General features: G+C 36.0%; 1 protein-coding gene across 2 annotated transcripts in view; it reads left to right on the forward strand.

Annotated features, from left to right (window-relative positions):
- LOC150099291 (uncharacterized) overlaps positions 1-23303 on the forward strand; it is a 181142-nt gene that overhangs the window by 61406 nt on the left and 96433 nt on the right. The window contains exon 1 of one of the 2 annotated variants that reach the window (XM_090403550.1): positions 1354-2121. The exons of the other annotated variant lie outside the window; for it this stretch is intronic. The gene's annotated coding sequence lies outside the window, so the exon portion shown is untranslated. Of the gene's footprint in view, positions 1-1353; positions 2122-23303 lie in introns of those variants that run through there. 2 annotated transcript variants of the gene reach the window in all.

Genomic DNA, 23303 nt, shown 5'->3' on the forward strand with positions numbered 1-23303 from the left:
AAACCGTTCACAGGATAAGGTGGTCAGCCCTACGCCCCGGTGTATCCTATGTCCGTAGTGTTGAATTCTCAAGGCCAGTTTGTCTGCTTTGCGGGATGAAAAACCCAAGGATAAACTGGGGAAAAAACCCTACTGTCCACGCTCAAGACCGGCTAACTTGGCTATGGCTGAGGAAGATCCTTCAGCTCCTCACGTCACCGACGGGAATGGAACCTAGGACACTCCTTCCCCAGACATATGGTTGCGAAGCGCACAGCCACTAGGCTAACCACGCGGACATATTCCTAATATATTATTAATTTATCTTGATAAAATAATCATTTTATTTATTAGGAATACTTTCGGGTATAACTCGCATAGACCATATTTAAATAGGCCAATCGATCTTAATCCATAATCAGTAATGCTGTGTTCGTATGTCCGAGATTTGTACCAGAAGCAAGCTTGATTTAATCGCCAAAAACTGGTTGGCTGTTTTGATTTACGGCCGAAGCAACTAAGACTATGAAGTTAGTACGGTATGTCTGTAAATGGCGTGTGTTCCTCTGCCCGGTTGGCCGCTTTAGCAGGATGAAAACGAAACTCGGATTTTTCTCCCGAGTTTCTGGGAAAAACACCTCCATATGAGAAGGGCCTAATTGACCTTTAGATGAAGGTAGAAAAAAAAAGTTTCTTCGCGTCCTAGACTGGATTCGATCGCGCAAGGAATCGAATCCCGTCGCCAATAGATTCGCTATGAGAGAAGAGGTTTCATTATCGGTTTAACCGCTAGTAGATTCTCTATTTTATTATAGTAGTATAGGATAGTATATAATAATATAGTTGGCTTAAAGTATTTAGCTTTCATATATTATTTTAAAACAAGTTAGTTTAATCCTTCCAAAGCCAACCTGCTAATATATTAGCTTTCAACAATTTGTAGTATTTGCTCCAAACGTATAAAAGCTAAAAACGTTCATAAAGCAGCTCAAAAAATAAAAAAATAAAAAAAATTCTCGAAATCCATTCCCGGATCTAAATTTGATCATCTTTAAAGAAGCTGTGTTGATGCTTGAAACAACCTGATTAAATGTTGTTTTGAAAGAGGTATCTCTGGGAGTATTTCAAACACGTGATACTGGGGGGGGGGGGAGAGAACGCCATGCTCAAGTCGGGAGAAAGTAGAGAAAAGTGACCGGATGTGTGTATATGCCGACAGAGTCAGTCTGTTATGACAGAAACAATTGTTTCAGTTATCCCCCCCCTCTTCCACACGCCACCCCTGCTATCTCGTCTTAGCCCATCGGTCGCTCTTTAAGATATCTATTTAACCTTCTTTCTGACTCTCCGGACGCTTCAACTGATTACCGAGCATTCACGCGCTAGCGACTGCAACACCCTCTGGCAGTGTCCTGAGCAGGGAGATGTGGGACAAGCCAGACGAACTATGATTGGCCGTCGATAACGACCTTAGTAGGTAGCAGTGGCCGACATAGAGGAAGTACGGCTCAGCTTGGCGTTGGTTTGCCGCTGCCGTGCGACACTCGTAACACAGACAAGAGGAATAACGCGGGAGTTGCAAAGCATTTCTGGTTTTTTTTTTTTTTTTTTTCCGAAACACTATCCAAGCTGGAGGATGGCTCGAAGTGTGTGACCAACGCTGGACAGTTGAAATAATAGTCCGCGGAGCGATTATCCAGTTCAAGATGAGACTCCGAGCTCTGCCGTCATCCCATGCCGGTCTGTGTCGCTGATGGCGGTGTCTTTGCATTGTCTGGTTTCCAGTTAGGCATCCCGAGGAGCAGGCAATTTACAGTGAGGAGGGGTTTCCTCTCCCCTTCCCACCTTACATTATCACAGCTCTCCCACCGATAAAAAAAATTTAAAAAACTGTGAAATCTTGTGGTGCCAACCAATAAAATAAAATAAAACAAATGAACGCCAAGCAGTCGTCCCAGACTTCATGTAACCTTAAGAAACGCAATCACTTCCTCCCAAATAGACCAGACGTCAAAGAAGCGAGCATGTTTCATTCGTGTCCTTTCTGGAGTCTCCGAAGAGCCAGACAGAGTGGCGACGTTGGGCAATGTGAGGTCGAAGAGGTTTTTATTCGTATTTAAGACATAAAGGATTTCTTACAAGGTAAGACCAATTGATACTTCGTTCGCATTCGGAATGTTTACTGCTTTGAATAGTTCTTTTTCTAGAAAAAAAAAAGATGTATGTGTAAATGAATACGGTCATCTAATGAATCTCTATATTAAGCTATATTAATATTTTGGTCAGTGACTATTGTTACACAACTGCCTTATTTTAAATAACGAATGAAACCACTGCTACTATAATCAGAACTCGGTAATTAAAATGTCATGAATGAGATCCAATCAGAACATGACTATTTTGAACCGTCTATGAACAATCACGTAAACAGCGTTATGAAATTAATATTATGACTGCCAAAATTATCATATGATACTTCGTCTACTCATATTAATGTATTTCAATAATAAGGTTATCAAATCCATTTTTTAAAACTGAAATATTGGCATTTCTTAATATACACCCCTGTTAACAGTAATTAGGAAAAAAATCAAGAGTGCCTTATGCGGCCGAAATATTCTTAAAATTCAGTAGATCTTTATATAATTCTTGAAATATGTATATTTTTTCCCCAGAAAATCTAGCCAAAATGTTCCATTTCTTGTATTAGTGTTCTAGAACGTTTTCTACTGCCCAAGATATTTATCCAATTAGCGTTTCTTGCTAAATTTTAACATGTTTAAACTTGGTAGTGATAGTTTAGATAAAAAAAAAAAAATTAACTCATATGAGTGTTTATTTCTGTGTAATCAATATTAATCAAACTATATAAGAAAAAGAAAATTTGGATAATATTCTCTCTCTTCTGAAAATTCTAACATTCTAAAAAAAGTGAGGAATTGGACATCGTGTTTTATACTTTTAAAACAGATTTGAGGAAAGTAAAAAAGACTTTCACTTTCTAATTTCATGGCTTGATATCCATTATATAATCTGAAACTTAAAAAAAAAAAAAAGACCAGGAATAGATGAAAATTTATCAGCTAATTTCATTTTGATACTGTATTCATTTTCTTGGTCTTATTCTTGAAATTTCACTTGATTTCGAAGCGTTTACATTTTATTCATAAACATGTATTAATACTATTTTTTTTTTAGCGCCTTCAACTTTTTTAACCCAAAGTAAATTAGCTGGCTACATATACATATGACAAAGCGTTACTTTCAAAAACTGCTAGCCGGAGATCACATACAATCAATAAACAATACTATTTTTAATGGGTGGAATAGTTTCCCCGAGATGCCCATAGAGGTCCATGAAATATAATAATACTTAAATAAATATACTTAAAACCGATCATATAGTTTGTTGCTTAATCGCTGTACGTTTTTTTTTTTTTTGGCGGGGGGGGGGAATCACAGCAAAAAGCAAAATTATGCTTGAATCTTTTAAGCATCTCATTACAATTAAAAAGCAAACAGCTAAAAAAATTGTAGAGTAAAATATTTCGTAATAGATAGTTACTAGTCGATATTCATAGCCCAATGTGAGATTGCTATTTTACCTAATGGAGGTCTGAAGAGACTTGAAAAAAACGTTCAACGTTTGATCTATAACAGAGTTCCTGGATTATCTGACCTAACTAGACCCAGATACTAATGGCATAAAAAATGTTCCATACATAACCAGAAAAACTCTCAAGATATTTTCATTCGCAGTCGTGTATTATTTACTCCTAGCTCTCTCTCTCTCTCGCTCGCTCGCTCTCTCTTTCTTGGCTACCGAAGATTCCGACGTTCTCAAATCCTTCCTACATTGTTTGTAGGTTGCGTAACAGTACTGGGCGCAACAATAAGGCGCGAACAGTTCCTTCGGCTTAAGTTCCATTCTGATGACGTCATGTGTTGCTACACACGCTAAGGTAAATGGAAAGCCAGTAAAACAGGATTTTATTTCTTGTCGAGAATAAGAAGCGTTATTCTCCAACATTATTCTGTTTGTTTATCTGGGTGCTGTTTATAGCAATTTTTTTACTAACTTCTTTTCCATCAAAATGCATGAATGTGTTTTCTTGGAAATAAATGTTTACCAGAAGACAGAAAAACAAACAAAAAAAAAAAAAAAAAACTGGATTTTATGAGACAAGCCGATTGCGAAACTTCTAGCCGATGATCCATCTCAGACATCTACGGCTAATTGGGATATCAACCAAATGAATTTAATTCTAGGGAAGCGAGATGCCGTCGAGATCCATCCCTGTTGGGATTCGTTTTCGTCCTGCGGGCGCCTGACACTTCCTTGTCCCACTTCCACACTCACCTGGGACTCCCAAACGAAACCATGTCGTCGGTAACGTGTGCAGAAGAGCCTAAAATCGCTTCGTGTTCAAAATCTGTATGGCGTATATCCGGTGAACGCCTTAATATACGAGAACCATTAAGAAGTTAGCGGCCCGTGCAATTTCCCATGTCTACAACCCACTGAAAACAAAGGCAAAAAAGAAAGAAAGAAATAAAAGCAAGTAACAACACCAACTCATCATCAGGTCAAAGGATGACCATGTTTCTCGCATAGATCGTTAGAAGGTGTGAAGTGAATTACAGCAAACCCCCTGATGTTAATGTTTTGTGGAGTGCACATACAGGTCACTACCAGTCTGTTTACGAACAATATAGGCCGCCCTGATGATGTCATAATCCATTGTGGACTCACCTTCACTAGCTACTAAGTGTAACCACTGTTGTAAAATACATGTAGGTGGCGTAAGAAAGAGGAGTATATACAAAGGATGCATTCAGCAGGGGGCACGTTTAAAGAAATTGTATTTGCCCGAAGATTGCTAAATGCTAGATTTTCTCTCTTCCTTTCCCTTTCTGTTGAAATAACTACACGCTTTACCAGCGGGATGCAATAATCAAGTAGTGACGGATATACACTACCGAAAGACCTCAAAATACATCTTTTTAAAAGTCAACAAAAAGTTCGCACGTGTCTAAGTCACTTTACAGAAAAATCGTATCTTGTAGCGCCCTCTCTTGGTAAAAACAGATAAACTGATTACGTAAGATTCTGAGAGCAGCTTAGGCGTTACTCTATCATAAAAATGGTAATTATTAAAGGGTATAACAAATACATTCTTGATGACAGAAATTCGGTTTCTTTGGTAGGTTATGGAGACTACTGGCCAGTCGCTTTCCCTCTGGTCAGGACTTCCAAACAGACAAGAAATCACTATAAGCAAACAGTTATATACGATATCTTATTGTTTGGAAGTTTTTTAGGCAATTACAGTCCAGATGGATTGTTCAAACTTTCTTTTATTTTGACACGATATTTATCAGATCACAGCAATTAATGAATTGAAAAGGTTGCCTGCCCTCTTTCTTATCAATATCAGCACCTAGAGCGGGAGTCGGGTAAGCTGAATTTATTATTTTTTTTTTTTTTCATCTAAATCTTTGGCAGTAATTCCACAATGCTTTTAAAACACAGTACGAGATATAATATAAGGTGGTTTTGTTTTCAGTATTACCCCAATTCTCCTCTAGGCCAACTCAGATGGAGCAAATTGGCTGTTCATAATTTGGCGTATACCTGTTTCCAATTTCCAAATTAACAGCGGTATAAGCATCGACGCAAAGGGACTTGGGAGGGTTTACGATTCGGTGACAGTTTCGAGAGATTGACAAAGAGTACATGAACTCATCGAAAGTTTCATGTACGCTTCATGTTGTTTTGGGAGATCAGGACAACTGTAGTTAAGACAATTGTCGAACTTGAAAAGGAACCATAGCGAAGTTAACTTAACATGGATGAAACGCCTTTAATAATAATAAATCAATTTACGTGGAGCACAAACTGAAGTTTTGACTGCCTTTTCTGCTTGATTAGAATGTAAGGATTTTTATCCGATTTATAAATATTTATTGCTGTTATATCGTAACCACAAGATCTGAAACATTTTTTCCCCCGGTTCTATCATTCATTTTCCAAGTTATGTACACCAGTTATTTGCATAATTATATATTTTTCATTTTATATCACAGTTGAGATTACAGCCTGATATACGATTTATACTAGTTAATATATTTTTCAAAATTTATACCGGACGGTTTTCCAGTATTTTATTTATTTTCTTTTTTAATTCACACGTTCATCCCGATTTTCCTTTCTAGTGGCAGAAAGACATTCCCCTTATGGTTTAAAACATACGTTAAATCATCTACAATATGAACGTGTACATTCCAACACATACAAGCCACGAACTATAACTTTATCACGCATAATACACGAGTGTTACCACGCCCATCAACTTGCTACAGACCTGTTTGTTACTTTGGTTTTAGTTTAAATTTTTTTGTCGACATAACATTTTCGAGCAAACATTTTTCTCTTATGGAAATGAACATATCTAAAACTAGAAATCGGATATCTAATAATCATCGTTACCATTTATTGCGTATTATCTCTGGAACCCTGGTTAAAAAAAAAAAAAAAAATGGCCGGAATAGATGATTTAAAATAACCCATTCTGGGCAAAGATTTGAAACAGTCCAAGAATATGTATTTATATATTATTTTTTATATATCTGTGTATTGCATTGCCAAGTTTCTTTTCCTACCCTGACATTTCAGATATGGATGAAATGGTAGTCTGAATAGTTGCTGATAGTCTGATTCTTCATATTCGAAAAAGGTGGGCAACACTTTCCCCAGACAATCACTCAACCACCTTGCACTGTTGTAACAAAACATGGATCCATATCTTCAAGTTGTTTCTATACGAAAGAAACTACAGGAAGTGAGATTCATCACCTCATGAGATTTTTCCCTCCTGCTGTTTGGTCGGTGGTGATGGTCCTTTATCTACCTTTACCTTGTATTCCATTCGGAGCAGTGTCCGACGTATGCTATTCGCCACACTATTTTCTTAGTATACTCACTCAACAGTATACTCAAGAAAGACACTACTGTATAGCCAACTTGAGAGAGCAACAGTTCCGAAACACTCTTGCCATTCTCCTCTGGATCCCACTATTATCTTTCATCAAGGTACTCGTGTCTCGACCTATGCCCATCACTACATATCTGAACGCATATACTTTCCTCGAAGACACAGTACCGTTTAATTATACTTAGTGCCCCACACGTGTAACTAGTCGCATGTTACGGATGAATTGTGTTTATTATGAGATGTCTCTAAGTAACTAGGACCTGCCATTGTGGAATTTGAATTCTCATCCTATAAAGGACAAAGATTTAACTCACTCGACGATCAATTCGCAAATTAATTAATAAATACCGACCTGTGTTACACAGAAATACGTTTTTGTGGTACTATCGTATGCATTTTCTAGAATTTCGAGAATATTCTGTTTAGAATATTCTCGAAATTCTAATTATCATTAATAATTTTTCCACTTTCTTCTTAAATGTTTTAACTTTCATTTTTTTAAAGACAAATTTCCTCTTAATGTGCACCAACTAACACATTCCTTCACCTTCTCTACTGCTATTGCTGTAAAAATTCCCATCATATGTATTTAATAAAAATTTATAGCAATAACTTTTTAGGAAATGCTATGATAAATAATTGAACATGCTTAGGCCAGATTATATACACGTATAAATCGCTGATATTACGGGAATAACTCTCTCAACCAGCTGGCAAACAATTGGTTAATGTGCTATTTGCCACTTATTTCAAGGCCAACACACGGAACATAATTTGAGGGCATGGCACCTTTTATTATCCCCTTCCCCTTCTTTCCTAGGGGATTTTCCAAAATAAAAATGGTCCTGACAAATATTAGCCATTTGAAAACGTTATCATCGATCAGTTTGTTTTGACATAGTGACCCCAATCCAGTCATCTAAAAGCATAACGGCCACAACAGACTGTAATAAGGCCCTATTTTATTTCTTAATTATGGTTAATTACAGACATACAAGGTCGCATGCATAAATTTTAAATTTCCTTGTCCTATTTCATAACTGTCAAATGCGGTCATACAGTGTCTAGTTTAAGATCACGGCCTGGATGAGCAAAATATACACCATCCGGATATGGGAATAGAAGTTTGGCTTCTACTTCTACGTTTTTATGCAAATTTATAGTCACTATACTAAGAATGAAATGTTCTATCTTTTGCAGAAGTATTATGTACAGGGGGGAAGGCGGGAGTACTCGAAAATGCATTACTAAGTACTGTAGTTTTCGAAAATATTCCAAGCTTAATGGGTGTCCAATACTTGGATTAAATATGAATCTTCGTGTATCAAGAGAGTAGCAAAAGCAACAAATGGGTAAGCAACCATTCATTTCTGTATTCACCCAATGGAAATATATAACCGGTATTTTATTGTTCGCGGTAAAAATAATAAAGATAAAACTACAATTTCGAACAACAATAACCAGAAATATTTCATTCATGTTATCACTGACCTAACTTGTTTTTAACGATGTAATTTTCCTATTGGCCACCAACAAATTCTTGCAATACAGAAAACTTCATCACCACCTGCGTTTGATGGGACTTTAATATACCAGTTAAAGGCTGTTAATTGTTGTTATTTACCACCCCTTTCCCTTAACTCAGATAAGTATATATTATGATCAGTTTTTTCGCGGCGTTTCGTGAAAGAACTATGGTACAAAGAATCGCGTGATAGCGTTAGGTCTGCTTTCACTCTACCCCCTGTGTAGTCTATTCTTTGTCCTTTAGGGGCAACACATCCCACTGCTATTGAAGACCGACACTTTCCCGATCGCCTGAAGTTATTTTGGTAGTGAGTACTTTTCTTGAATGAACAGAAATTGTAGTTCAGTGTGTTAATTTTAGTGTTAGCTGGTATGTGAAGTCCCAATTACTGTAGTATTGTTAGCATGCCCTGCGTGCGATGAAAGTTTTGGGGCAATTTATTTATATTTTTTTGCTTCTAGATCACAGAAGGTATAGAGGCCATTTGAAGATTTTTTTATTTTTTATTTCCACATTGTATGGCAATCCATTTGTATTATCAAGTTTTCTTTTCTTTCTTTCTTTTTTTTCTTTTTTCTGATATACTGTATTATTGAAATCGGCTTCGTACGTCATTAAGCTGCTTTCTGAGAAGAGAGAGAGGTTCAACGAGTGAAGGACCTTCTCCTCTTATTTTTTTCCCTCCCTTCCGTCCCCCGAAATCTTTACAATCACCCTTCTAAGAAGTAACCCTCGTTAAATCTGCCAACTCTCAAAAGTTTATTCTCAATAGTAATGACTTGTACATGCCAAGCATAAGTTTAACTCAAATGGTGTAGGGGTGGTAATGAAGCCTATAAAGAGCTCATTACTATCAAAGTTGTTTCTACAACCGCCAGAGGGACATTGGAATTAATATCAGAATGTAATTCTGAACAGCGACCAAGTTTATATATATAGCCCGTATGACCGAGAGGACAAAAAATTGAATAAACAGCAGTCGAAAACTATGTGGCTAACATGACCAGATACACACAAACTCTAAATATAAACAATTACAGTATTAATCACTTCCTCAGCCAGTCCACGACGGCTTCGTTTGGAACAGACAACCGGAAATTCAACATTCGAAGCCAAAAATAAAATTAAAGATAAAACAGAACACCACTACGAGTAATTAAACAGGCAGAGCCTGTAGTACATCAGATTATTTAAAAACATTTAAATGATTGGATGTTGCCCATTTATCTTTACCGTCCACGCACGCGCGCGCACACACACACACACACACACACACACGCGAGTCATCATTTGACCGTTCCAATACGTGCTCAGAATCGGGAATCGGATAAATGAAACGAAGTCCGGAAAGACTCCGGTAAATCGTTTTGTTCGGCAATCCTGTTTACCTTTTTATTTCACTAAAAAAATATATATATATAAAGATTAATTGTATTTTTGTATTTTAATCCTGTTTGAGATACTGTCGCTTAGAAAATTTTCCCTTCTAAGAATCACGTCCAACTTGGGACAACTGTAGTATCGTTCTAATTGCGGTCATACTTGAGCTTGATCAAGTGTAAGGTCTTGATTAATTTTCTTAAATTTGAAATGATGCAAAGTCTGCAAACAAGTCCTCCATGTATAGCGGTTAGTAGCCAGGCCTTGAAGGCAATAGACTAGGATTCGATTCCACCTAGACAGCAGTATTTTTTCTAGCAGTATCACGAATTTTATCAATCGCTTCGGGCCACTAGATAAACAGGGTATTGAGAGACCACTATCCTGTTTTTCAAACAGGGACAGTGGTCTAACACTTGAAAAAGTTCTAAGTTTGGTCCACAGACAGAGTTACTGGATCACCTAAGCCTTAGCCTACCAACTGTACTATGCATTACATGCATTAAAACTAATATATTGTATGTAGCACTGATTTCAGTACGAAGGTAGACAAATCAAAATAAAATAAAATAAAATTGACAATCGAAATGGGAGTAGCTAAAAGATCATCTTGTTCGTAATGTTCTTAACAGAACAAAATGAACATTTTACCCATTTTTAAGTTAAAATTCTAATTTTAATGTATAAAAATTTATGAATAGTAAATATATTTTATAAACCGGATATTCCAAATTTTTTTTTCAAATAGTACTCAATGCGAGGTTTATTTCTACCCTAAATATAAAATATTTGGTTCATTAATATTTAAATACTGTACTCGTAATATAAAATAAATTTTAATTAATTATAGAGCCATCGTAACTCAGTCAGTTTCGATGATGTCCTTTGATTGGAAAACCTGGATTAGAATCTCGTCGAAGACGCAAAAAATCCTTTATCAGCGCTCTTCAATTAAAGGTGAGCCAGTCTCATACGGAGTTGGCAGTGTTTTTCATCCGGCAAAACAACAGACCGGGATAACAAAGAAATAACCACCCTATCCGTTGGATCTAGTTTCGAAAGCCGGCATGATCTATATATTAGCATAAAACAGAAAGAGAATTTAATTATAAACATAAAATATAATAATCATAATTTCCTGGTATAAAACTTAAAAGAGGTATAGGATACAGTGATAGTTCAACATAATTTATGATTACTATTTCATTATTACAAGTTTCTTATTAATAATTTTCTTTCAGATTTGAATTTGATGTTTATAACATAATCAAATATTTATAGTTAAAAGGTATTATAGAATTAAATTATTTGTAATCCTAAAACAGTTTCTGAAGAGAATGTGGCAGTTTTCAAAGTAAAGTACTTTAATGAACACAATCTTTATTTTTATTTTTTATTTTTTTGATAAAATTCAAAACTTGTTTTATATTAAAATGTTTGGCATGAAATTAGCGTTTAAACATATTTTGTGCTAGAAACTGTTAAAATATAATTGCGTATCACGCACGATCGTTTCTCATCATTAATCACTAACTTGAAATCTGAGAAATATGATATGATCAGAACTAAGTCAATACCGACAGGTCTTGAAGCGAGATGAAAAACAAAGCCCCTATGATAATAAAAACATGTGATAAACACGTAGTAAATAAACAAATTCCAGTGACTCAAAAATGGCGCCTAGAGACAGTCACTTCGCGGACAATGGCTATATCTCATTTTTCACTTAACCATAAAGCAAATTGGAGCATCCTGGCCACTAACTTGGCTTCATATAAACTTAATTAATGCTGTAATTAAATAGTTAAAGCTCTCTGCACATACTGATTGTTAATGCGTGTATTCTCTCTGGCCTCGAGCTGTTTTGCTAAATGAAAAATCTGAGATTCAGAAAAAAAGAAGAAAAAAAAAATCACCTGCATCCGCAAGAAATCCTTACGAAGGTTTCTCCTTCCAGACGTGATTTGAAACGACTTAAGTTTCCTGACTGATTTTAGTTTGGACGTTAATAGTGAAGTAGTTCAGCTTTTCTTTTCACTCTCAGGAAACTATCCACTATCCATTACTGTTATTCACGATATATATAAATTTGCATTTTACGCGCGAAATTAAACTGAAAAACACGCTCAACAATACGCGATTAAATTTATGAACAGAAGAAAAGATAGAAAAGAATAACAGAATACATTATAATACTTTATACAGCATCCTTTTAAATAAAAATCGCTATACTCAATGAATCATAATTGATATTGCCAAGTGCAGTTTGTAGAAAGTCTGTATGGGAAGTGCAATATATGGCCTTATAGACTTGTAAAACCCGTGAAACGAGTTATAAGCTAGTGATTTAATAAGCAACGCAAACCTAATAAAACTCGCAGAACCTCCATAAGACGTCGTCTAGCTTAAGACTGAGTACTTGAAAAACATTCAACAGCGTTCTATTTAACTAAATATTCGAATAGCAGACCGAGTTACTGGAGTATTTTCCATGCTCATACCGTGGATATAATTCCAACCCAGAGTATTGTCTAATTTCCATATTTTAATGTCATGCTTACATTTAGGAAGGTTTATTACTCGTAACTGAAAAAAAAAAAAAAATAAAGAAAAGCCCACTTTCATTAAATTGCAGGTAAAATAAAATAACACACAAACACTCAGGGCCTGTACCTCAAATTGAAAACTTTCGATAATCCTCAACACATCAATATCCTGGATTAAAAGAAAACTTCAGCACGAAATCACTTTAACTTCCTAGAAAAAATCTTGCAAGGCCAAAAGTTGTCTTTCGAGGCCACTTTACAGAATAAAAACCTTGAAGACATTCCTTGATTACTGCCGGCAGGGCTCTCTCTCTCCCTGATATTGACAAAGGAACCATTTAACCATTGACAAAATAATGGTAGCGGTATACTGCTAAGATCTAAGGAGCTCTGTCTATAATTTGATTCATAGGAGGGGGAAAAAACTTCTCACAGATATACAGATATGAAATAATTCAGACACGAAAAGTTCAAGAGGATTTCATAAAGTTTCGATTTATTTTATTTTGCTTTAAATGTTTAATTTTTTTACGTGTGCTATGTAGAATTCGGGAATTCTAAACTGGCTGGCCGAGTGGTTAGCGTATCCGTTTCCCAGCCAAAAGGCTGCGGGTTCGAATCCCGCCGTGGGCATGGATGTTTGTGATTATCTGGGGAAATACTAGTGGTGGTCGGCGATAGATAGCGTTGGTGCGGTCAGTTGGTGGATTGTGAGTGGTGGAGACAGAGTTGTAGAGCAGATGTTCTCCCTGGATGAGTCTTTGGACTCACTGGAGGTGACAAATAATAATAATTTTGACACACTTACGAAATTTAAAGCAGTGGTGTAGCTAGAGCTTTTGTCGCTCTCTCAATACACATCAAAAATACTACAAAAAGTCAAAACAACGTATAGGGAAAAAAATTAAAACACTATGTTTATTTTTGAAGTAAAACTTTAATTCCAACATTCTAAAATGTCATTTTCCTTGCTTTTCTGTTAGCAAAATCGTCGATGACATTGGTGAAGTCTATTTCATAGTAATGTAGGTAATTCTTAATCAATTTTAATTTAGAAAAACTCCTCTCACAACTAGCAACACTTGCAGCAATTGTGAGGAATATTCGCAGTAGTTTTTGAACTTTTATAGTTAATTCTAAAATACAGTCTCGAGAACTCATTTCCAAATATTTTAGAATTAACTATAAAAGTTCAAAAACGTTCAAAGTGCCTCCCGGGGCGGATCGCCCCCCCCCCCCCCCCTGTAGCTACGCCTCTGATTTAAAGTGTGTCAATTGTAATTTTTCTTAAGTGCATTTTTCTGTTGAGCAATTAGTTTCATTCTTAAAAATTTAAGTGTTTTTTATTATTACTATTATTATTATTCAGTTTCGTTTCTGTTAGAATGGAGTGCTAACCAGCTGGAACTGGTTGGCCGAACAAATAGCGTCTCCACTCTCCAGCACAACAGGGTTTAGGTTCGAATCCCAGTGTGACAGAGATATCTGTGAATGAATTTCATCGCTCCGTGTGAGACCACTGTCCTGCTGAGTGGAAGCCTAAAGTGGCTTGAAGAGAAAAAAAAAAAAAAAAAACTCCGTGGGTCTCTTAGAGCAGCGTTTCCAGATTACCTAACACGCACACCTTCATTTACTTGTTGTATGATTTGCTTTAGTACAGCTTTTGTTTTCGCATTTTCAATTAAATTAAAAAAAAGTCCCAAGTTTAATTATATTCGAACTTTTTTTATATATTAAGGAAAGTTGGAGACATGGAAATCTCTTCTTAAGATAATTTACTCTCATCATGTAAGACTTTGCAACCTTTAATTTTATTTACAAGGAGGAAGAGAATAAGAAGCTCACAATTTCACGAAGAGAAATAATATTTAAAACTATTCCTTTTTATGCTGTTGCGCACAGTCAATCGATCTTACAAGATCAATACTTACCCTACAAAAAAATAAAATAAATAAAATAAAATAAAAATTAAATTAATGAAGAACTAATGTTCGAATCTCCTTCAATAAACAGCACGAATATAAGTTTTGTCATAATTTTCTTATTTACTCAGATAAAATTAAAGGAAATGATCTTTTAATGACTGCTCGAATGAAATACATAAACGACAATCTTTGCTGATAAAGAAAAAATGTCGAAAAATAAAATACATCTGGTGAATGTTTCGGACAACTGCCTTCTGAACAAAAAGAAATTCACTAAATTAAGCGACAGGTTTCACGGATAGAAAGAAAGCAATACGAAAGGCACACATATATTCTGACTTCACTTAGCAATGAACAGTTGACAGATAATGAAAAGCAGAAAGACAGAAACCTGTTATAGCAAATGTTTCAGCTGTCATTCCAGGATTTCGCTCAGCATCCATCTTAAATATGGGGGTCCGGACTAAACATGTGCTATTAACGAAAGCGATATACATTCGAAGTGCAGAGTCATTTTCTGAAGTCACGTGACGCTCTGGTTAAATGAACGGATATAGGACTCAGAGCTTAGGAATTACAGAAATAAAGAGTAGCGCGCGCGCGCACGCACGCACACACACACACACACACACACACACACACACACACACACACACACACACACACACACACACACACACACACACACACACACACACACACACACACACACACACACACACACACTCAGCTGCATAAAATGAAGATATGTTGATCTTCTAGCATCGTTGCTGAAACAGCCAAAGGTTGTCTTTTTTTTTTTCTTCTTTTTTTCCATAAGCTTTTTCTAGAGGCAAACTGAAATCACATACAATGACAGAAATGTTGTTTGATTATCTCAGATAAGTCATTTGAAACTCAGTAGATTTCGTCGAAATGCTTGTTAGAAAGAAACATCTGTGGTTGCTAACTATTTCTGGGAATTTTCGTTAAACAGAGATAAACAAATACAGACATACACATTATCTCATTGAAAGAACCTTTTTCGCGAGTTCCTGGATGATAATGGGCCTCTCTTGTGCCCAAACATGATACACAACAACTCAGTTCTTCTTAATGAGACAGCAACGGACTCTCTGAAGTGCAAGTGGCCGTCTTTAAATATTTCTGCTTCAGCGAATCCCCTTCTACATCAGCAAATCCCCTACGACATGTGTTAACGGGAGGCTGCAAAGAACATGTTTGTCCTTCTCGAAAAACAAGGCGACAGTATACTCTAACAAACTGACTGCCATTTTTACCGTGTATGTAAACATCGTGAAAGGCCTTGTTTGTGGGCAAATTTACTTTTTTTCTCGTTATGAAAGGGGAGAAATAGAAAGAAAGCAATTATTCATGGAAATCATAATTGGTTTCTCGGAATCACATAGTTTAATATTATAAATGCAAATAAACTTGAATGATAAAATCCCTTCACCAGAAACAAGAAAAACCAAAATCTCACATTACAATAAAATGCATATCCAGAAAATGTTACAATAGTGAGAACGGTTGCGATCGCCGGCTAATCCAAGATTTTCATTCTTACAATGTTTCGAAAGTAAACACGATTACCAAAAATAAAAAAAATAATAATAAATAAATAATCTGCTTTTTAGAGCAAAAACACTAAGAGAAAGAGCATGAAAGTAACTACCAAGAAGTCTAAATTCTAAACACTAGAGGAAAGAAATCACAGCAACCAGTTGATTGCGATATTCAATTAAGGATCACAATAAGGCGGGAAGTCAAATATTAAAGACGAATTGGACCAACTAAGGAAACTTTGTTGGGCTTGGCTCTTGCCTTTTCCACGGTTACTTATCATACCAATCCTGGCTTTCGGTAATAAAATAATTGTGCAGTATGCTCAGATATCCACTAGTTTCCTCTATAACAAAGATGCTTAGTCTTTGTAAGCGTAGGATTGCTTTTTTTGTTTCCGTTTTCATTTTCATGGCAATTGAATGTGCCTAAAACAAAGCAATAAAAAAAAGTAATACAAGAAAACATATCGTCAATGCATTGTCTTTGGAAATTTGTCTCAGTGTGTATGTGTATTTGAGCAGTTTGTAATGTGATTATTCTATATATAGAGCAGTTCCACCTAAGAAAAGTTGAAACCCATAGTACAATACACACTATTACCACAGATGAGTATCCCTTGAGGGTTAGGTAAACAGAAAAAGAAAATTATTGGCATTTTCAAAGACAAAGAAAAAGACTTTGAAGAGGCTCATTCACTCAATTATACACGCACGCACGCACGCACACACACACACACACACACACACACACACACACACACACACACACACACACACACACACACACACACACACACACACACACACACACACACACACACACACACGCACACGCGCGCACACCAAGCATAAAATACAAAATATTGTTCTAATTCATTAGGTAAAAAGATCAGCCACCTAGTAAAGCAATAAAAGATTAATACCCGTGTAATAAATCAGGTTACCGTCCAAGATGTCCAGTTAAAGCAAGACTTAATTTCATATTCATGTAATGCTAGATTTCCAAAGGTGAGCGTGCTTACGCATTGTCTAAAACAAATCAGGCCTTGGCAAGGGAGAAAATACTAATTTACGCAGTACATTTTATTGAGTTACTTAACCGTGCATTGCACCCAACTCTATTTAGAATGGATGAAACGTATCTTTCTTTTATTATTCGCCTATATCCTATTAAGAAAATAATTAAGAGAGAGAGAGAGAGAGAGAACGTGCATCTTAACATCCTTAAGCTGTTTAAATGTGTATAAACTTAGGGCGGAAGAAGATGAAGGAAATTTGTGTGTGTGTGTGTGTGTTCTATTTTCAAATCAATTTCTTCATATTAATTCAATCTCATATATTTAACTTACTTAATTTATATTTATATTTTTAATATACAATAAATTAAAAATATAAATTTATATTTTTAAGACAGCTGCCTCCATCTTGTGTTTCTAAACGCGAACTGGTATTACTATTTGAAATAGTGGAAGTTCAAGGGTTTTGTGATTTTTCTTAAGTTCTGGAAGGGAAGAAAAAAATCTACTTAAATTTGCGAACCGGCCAGGTATGGAAATATAAGCATTACTATAAGGCAACATAGGCATTTGAATGTTATTTAATACATTTTTTTTTCCAGAAAAGTTTGTAATCATTACCTTATCTTAATTTAGAAAGTATGTACCTTAAGGAAAATTAAAGCAGATTAAAAAAAAACATTTAAATTAAAGTCATTTAAAAATGTATAACAATAAATGATAAATTCTTAAAAGCCAGTATAAATATGTTGAATCGACTATACCGTTAGAATCTCTGTAGATGTTTGTGCTTACGATGCTATGTGATCGAAAGACCTAGTTGGATCTCTCTAAGAGAACGGAAGGAACCCTGTATAAGTTATTTTGTTATTTGCAGGTGAGGATGAGTTAGCCAGTATTGTATGAGAAGTGGTCGATGAATTTTCTTTCAGGAAACTTCGTTTTTTTTTTTAACTTTTTTTTTTCTTTCACACTGGCCAGAGAATGTATTCTTGGGTATTTCTCAAACATGTAGATAAGATTAATCCCCCCACCCCACCCCATCCATCCTAGCATTAAATACGTTTATGTAAAATAAGACACTTGCCAGTGATAGCCCATCGAGATTTCTTAGATGATCAGATGGTCGCTGTTCTAAATCTTTGAAGTTTTTAATTTCTTTTTAGTTGACTCTCTTGCATCTGTCATATTTCTCGTATTATCAACCAGGCTTGGTTGGCCGAGTGGAACAGCGTCTCCACTCTCCAACCAATAGGGTGGGATTTAGTCCCAAAGTAGCATGGATGTCTATTAATGGCACAGATGATTTTCATGGCCGGTATGAGATTTACCATTCCGCTTACTGGAGACCTGAAGTGACTTGAAAAGATCTCTAGGAGAGGATTTTTGGAGTATTTAACCATTTGCCTACCCACTACTAATGCACGCCAACCTTTCGTGTTAGGCGTGACACACACACACACACACACACACACACACACACACACACACACACACACACACACACACACACACACACACACACACACACACACACACACACACACACACACACACACACACACACACACACACACACACACACACACACACACACACAAATATAAAATCCCTGAATGGAAAAAGTAATAAACTATAAATTTTCACACGAGTCAGTCCTTTCTTGATTTCGGACAACTGCAAACTATTGATATGCGTAATAATGTCAAAAGATAGATTCATCTTTGTCATATTTTTTTCTTCTTTAGAATTGTCGCTCCTGGTGAATGTTATCTTGCAGTTATCTTCTTTCCTTTTGTTTGTTTATTAAGTAATAGTTATTAAGTAACATACCTTAGTACTGCAAACGCGCTTACAGTTACGTTGTATGTACATTTCCTAATTTGTTTCTCATGTGAAATTAATTGAACGATATAATTATTGCTGTTGTTATTTAGAATTACACCAAGAAAATCAAAGCTATGATGCCATGAGGTATTAAGTCAACTGCATGCATACTCCTTCAAGGTAGCCTGTTTTGAGAGGGAAAAGAATTCTTTGTTCCAGTTTCAGGAAATATATGAAAAAGTAGTTTCATATATATATATATATATATATATATATATATATAAAATAACCAAGTTTATAAAATAACCAAGTTATTTTATAAACTTGGTTATTTTAACTCCTAATCCCAATTATGCAAACAATTAAGTTTGCGCCTGAAACAAAGTTCAAGTCTAAAGATGATACAACACCAGGGCAACTCATTGTAAAGGTGGGTAAAGTTCTGATCACTATTCTTAGTATTTGATAAGTTGATAAAGCTCCGTATTACTATAACCTTGGTATTTAGGGTCTAGCTACTCACTGAGGAGACCTCAAAAAAGGTTGAAACCGGTTCCACCGGTTTCAACCTCAAAGGTTTCTGGTTTCAAAAAACCTTTGAAACCTCAAAAAAGGTTTCAAAGGTTTCTGGGTAGTGACCCCAAACATAATGCATTGCAGTATACATCTTCTAGCGAGATGTACTTTACATTATGGGAAAATACTAAGAATAGTGATCAGAGCTTTACCCACCTTTACAATGAGTTGCCCTGGTGTTGTATCATCTTTAGACTTGAACTTTTTTTCAGGCACAAACTTAATTGTTTGCATACTTGGGATTAGGAGTTAAAATAACCAAGTTTATAAAATAACTTGGTTATCCTAATATATATATATATATATATATATATATATGGAGATAAAATATGAAAGGCTAGCAAAAAGAAGTGTTTCAGGCAAAAAAAAAGGGGGGGGAGGCTGATCAAATTAGATCTCAAAAAATACTACAAAAATCCGGAAGAAAAACTGATGACTGAGATTTCTTTGGCCTAAGGTCGTAGGATTTTTTTTTTCAGTATGTATTTATATTTATGATCAAAAAAATATATACTTTGAGTGGCTTTTTAATGCTAAATTATCATTGCCATCTCATATAAAGTCGAGGGGAAAGGATAGAGTGATAATAATTGTATCCTGTGTGGGGGGGGGGGAGAAAGAGAGAGAGAGAGAGAGAGAGAGAGAGAGAGTAGATTCCTAATTCGAGAATTTGCGGTATTGTTTCAGATGAAGTAAAAAAAATTGTATCCGTATACCTCGTTATTAGTTTTATGAAAATAATAAATATAGAGTAGTCTTATTATATTCTATTCATATTTTCAGAATAATACCCTTTTTTCTGATTATGAGAACTATTTTTCTGAAAAAAAAAAGAGAGCTAATACAGTACTAATTCCACGAAAGCAATTTTAACTTTTTTTATTTTATTTAAATTGTTTATTTTTTTTTTATTTCTGTGCATATTAAGTCTGAGCCCGGAATAATAATTTAAAAAGTAGGACAGTAGGAGTGAAATAAGAAAGTATAGAAAAATACAGAAAATAAACAAAAAAAATGTAAATAGGCGTGTGGATCATGTAAATTATATCTTAGAAAATAAATAATTTGCCTTGATCTTAAATAATCCAATTCTGGCATAATACAATGAACAAATGGTACAAAGAGAACAAAAGGTCTGTCATGTGAAAATTAGTTTGGCGAAATGCCACCAGGTGGCATCTGTTAAGTACGTTAAATTCGTGCTTATGAATTTTGTCTGTCAGTTGAGCGAACGTACTCTGCTAAACATTATGGCATGAAAAAAAAAAGAAAGAAAGAAGGGAAAAAAACTTGAAACTGGTTAAATTACAAGGCGATTCGTATATAAGCAATCCCAACTGTGATATCCTCAAGGAAAGAATGTAGGGAATGCTAAAAATCGAATACCATTAGCGTCATGCCATGACTTATTCTGACGCTACACCAATTGAAAAACTTTTGCCACTGTAAATCACTATAAGCAAACAGTTAGTCAGATAGTCAGATATGTTAGCAACCACAGAAATATTGCGTAGAACACAAGACAAACATTTTTCAAAATCCCTTTCAGTTGCCAACAGACACCATGAAACTCAAGCAATAACACAATGTTTAAATTTTCTTGCCACTTACCGATGGCATGCAGAAGAGAGTACGGGGGGGGGAGGATAGTGTTGCCCTGAGTCCAACAGAGAGGTCTAATTGGAGAGGTATGTCTCCCTGTCCCTGATGCCCCGCCCCGCTCTCTCTGTGCACTCCCTGGGAGGTGGGTGTGTTGATAAGTAGGTGCAGACGCAACGTCATCACGAAAGGAGGGAAGGAGCGGTACGGGGGGGAGGAAGATGGTGAATAAGGGATATAACAAGGGTGAACGACCATCCCTTACAACCCCTTGTGAGGTGAAGGTTAGAGTTCATCAAGTGTGGATTCCTTGAGAGATGATACACTTGGCATTTCTACGACACCACCCAATCCACCCCTTTCTAAAGTAAAGGGAGTTGTGTGCCGAGAACTGAACACATTCCAGAAAGGCTCGTCATTTACGATCTGAATCGCGACCGGGTTTCTTCATTACGATCCATTATTTCAACACTACATTCGTACATTGTTTACAGAGATAGTCAACACGTGTAGAAAGCTACGCTTCGAGAAGATATTTCGTACTTTGTAACTTCGTTTCGTGTCTGGGCCATTTAGCGTGCTGTTTACTCTCTGGAAGTTATATGACTCCTCTTGTAGGATCATCTGAATGTTCCTGCTTGCTATGATTATAGATGACGAAGTTCAACATGCGCCACTCCCGTCGTAAATACTTAAGAGAATACTAAATCTTCTTGGTTCTACTGAGGATGGCCGTAAAGTTCGAGAGCAAGGAATGATTAAAATTCCCGAAATAAAATTTGCTGGTTACTCTACAGATCTGTTTTTTTTAATTACAGCTTGTTTGCGCTGTAATTTAATCGCATAATGTATGGATTTCTTAGAAAGAGACATTATTTACAGTTTTGAGAAACACAAAAATTATGAACTTTAAAAAGCGAAAAGAGCGAGATCGTTCATTGTTACAACAGTTACATCTGGAACCCATATTAGCAATATGTATAACAGGAGAGGCGTCCATATTACATACTATAAACAGTTTATTTTTTGTGAATCCCACCCACTGAAGGTTGTAAACCTATAGTGCATTAGTACCAAGGTTAAGGATTAGGCAATTTTGAAATTCTGCTCTACAGGCCATCTTTTTCAAGCCACTTCAGGTCCTCCAGTAAGTAGGGCGGCAGTCACATATCGGCAATGAAATTCATCTGCTACATAAACATAATTTTTCATTTAATAATATCATTATATTTTTACTAACTCGTTTTCACATCTGGTGATTCATAAAGAATTCTTTTATTTTCCATTTCATTTCTCAAATTGAGCCTACTTTTCAAATTTCCAATTTTTAAAGGGGGATTCAAAAAAATTTTTTTTATCAACAAATCTAATGCAGACTGTAAGGGCCGAATGTACTAAGCTTGCCTCCTACTCAAATGGAAGTTGATCCTTCTAGTCCTAAGTCACTAGACAAAACTTCTGCCTTACTATGTTTCCACTTCTCTCTTTCGTCTTGATGGAACAATGGTAACATTTCCTAAAGATAACGCAGACCTCTTGGCATCAGTCCTCTCTTCCGGCTGTTGTTCAGAACACCAGGGTAAATCTCCTGCTGCTACTATTCCACAAATCATCTACAGTATGCCTCCATTGATCTTCTGTCAGAAGCGCATCAAAATACTCTAAATACTTTATTCCCTTGACAGCAATAAATCCCTCGGTCACATACTATCTCTTCAATTGTACTAATATCATGTGTGCCAGAACTAACACATCTTGTATCGCCTTTACAAGCTGTCCTACTAATCTGGCATCTATCCAACAGCTTGAAAGCAAGCTTTTATCCAGCCTATTCCCAAAAAAGGAAGATATGTCAACCATCAAATTATCGTCCTATTGCCGACTTCAATACCCTCAAAAATAACATAAATGGTCATCAACAATCAAGTACTGCACTACTTGGGAACTCATCAATCACTTAGTGATATCCCATATGGATTCTGCTATACTCGCTCTACAGCAGATCACCCAGCGCACTTCACTTACCTTTAAAGGACACAGGCTATGGAAAAGTTTGAAGAACTCAAGTAGTTGCTCTTGATATTTTCAAGGCATACGATCGAGTCTGGATCGCGGTCTTCTTATCAAGCTACCTTCTTATAGCATTCTCCCTACCCTTCACGAGTAGATCGTCAGCTTCCTCTCCGGTAGTTCACTGCGGTCGTAGCGGGTGGCTTCCTTTCATCCGATTTTTCAATCAAGGCTGGTTGTATCCCAGGGCGCGGTGCTTTCACATGCACTCTTCCTCCTATACATCAATGCTCTCTCTCTCTCTGTCTGTCTGTGACATCCAATCCTATTCATGGCTTTGATGATGATAATACTCTC

The sequence above is a fragment of the Typopeltis vanoorti genome, chromosome 14 (assembly GCF_054136105.1).
Source record: "Typopeltis vanoorti isolate ZY-2024b chromosome 14, IOZ_Tvanoo_1.0, whole genome shotgun sequence".
NCBI classification, from domain to species: Eukaryota; Metazoa; Arthropoda; class Arachnida; order Uropygi; family Thelyphonidae; genus Typopeltis; species Typopeltis vanoorti.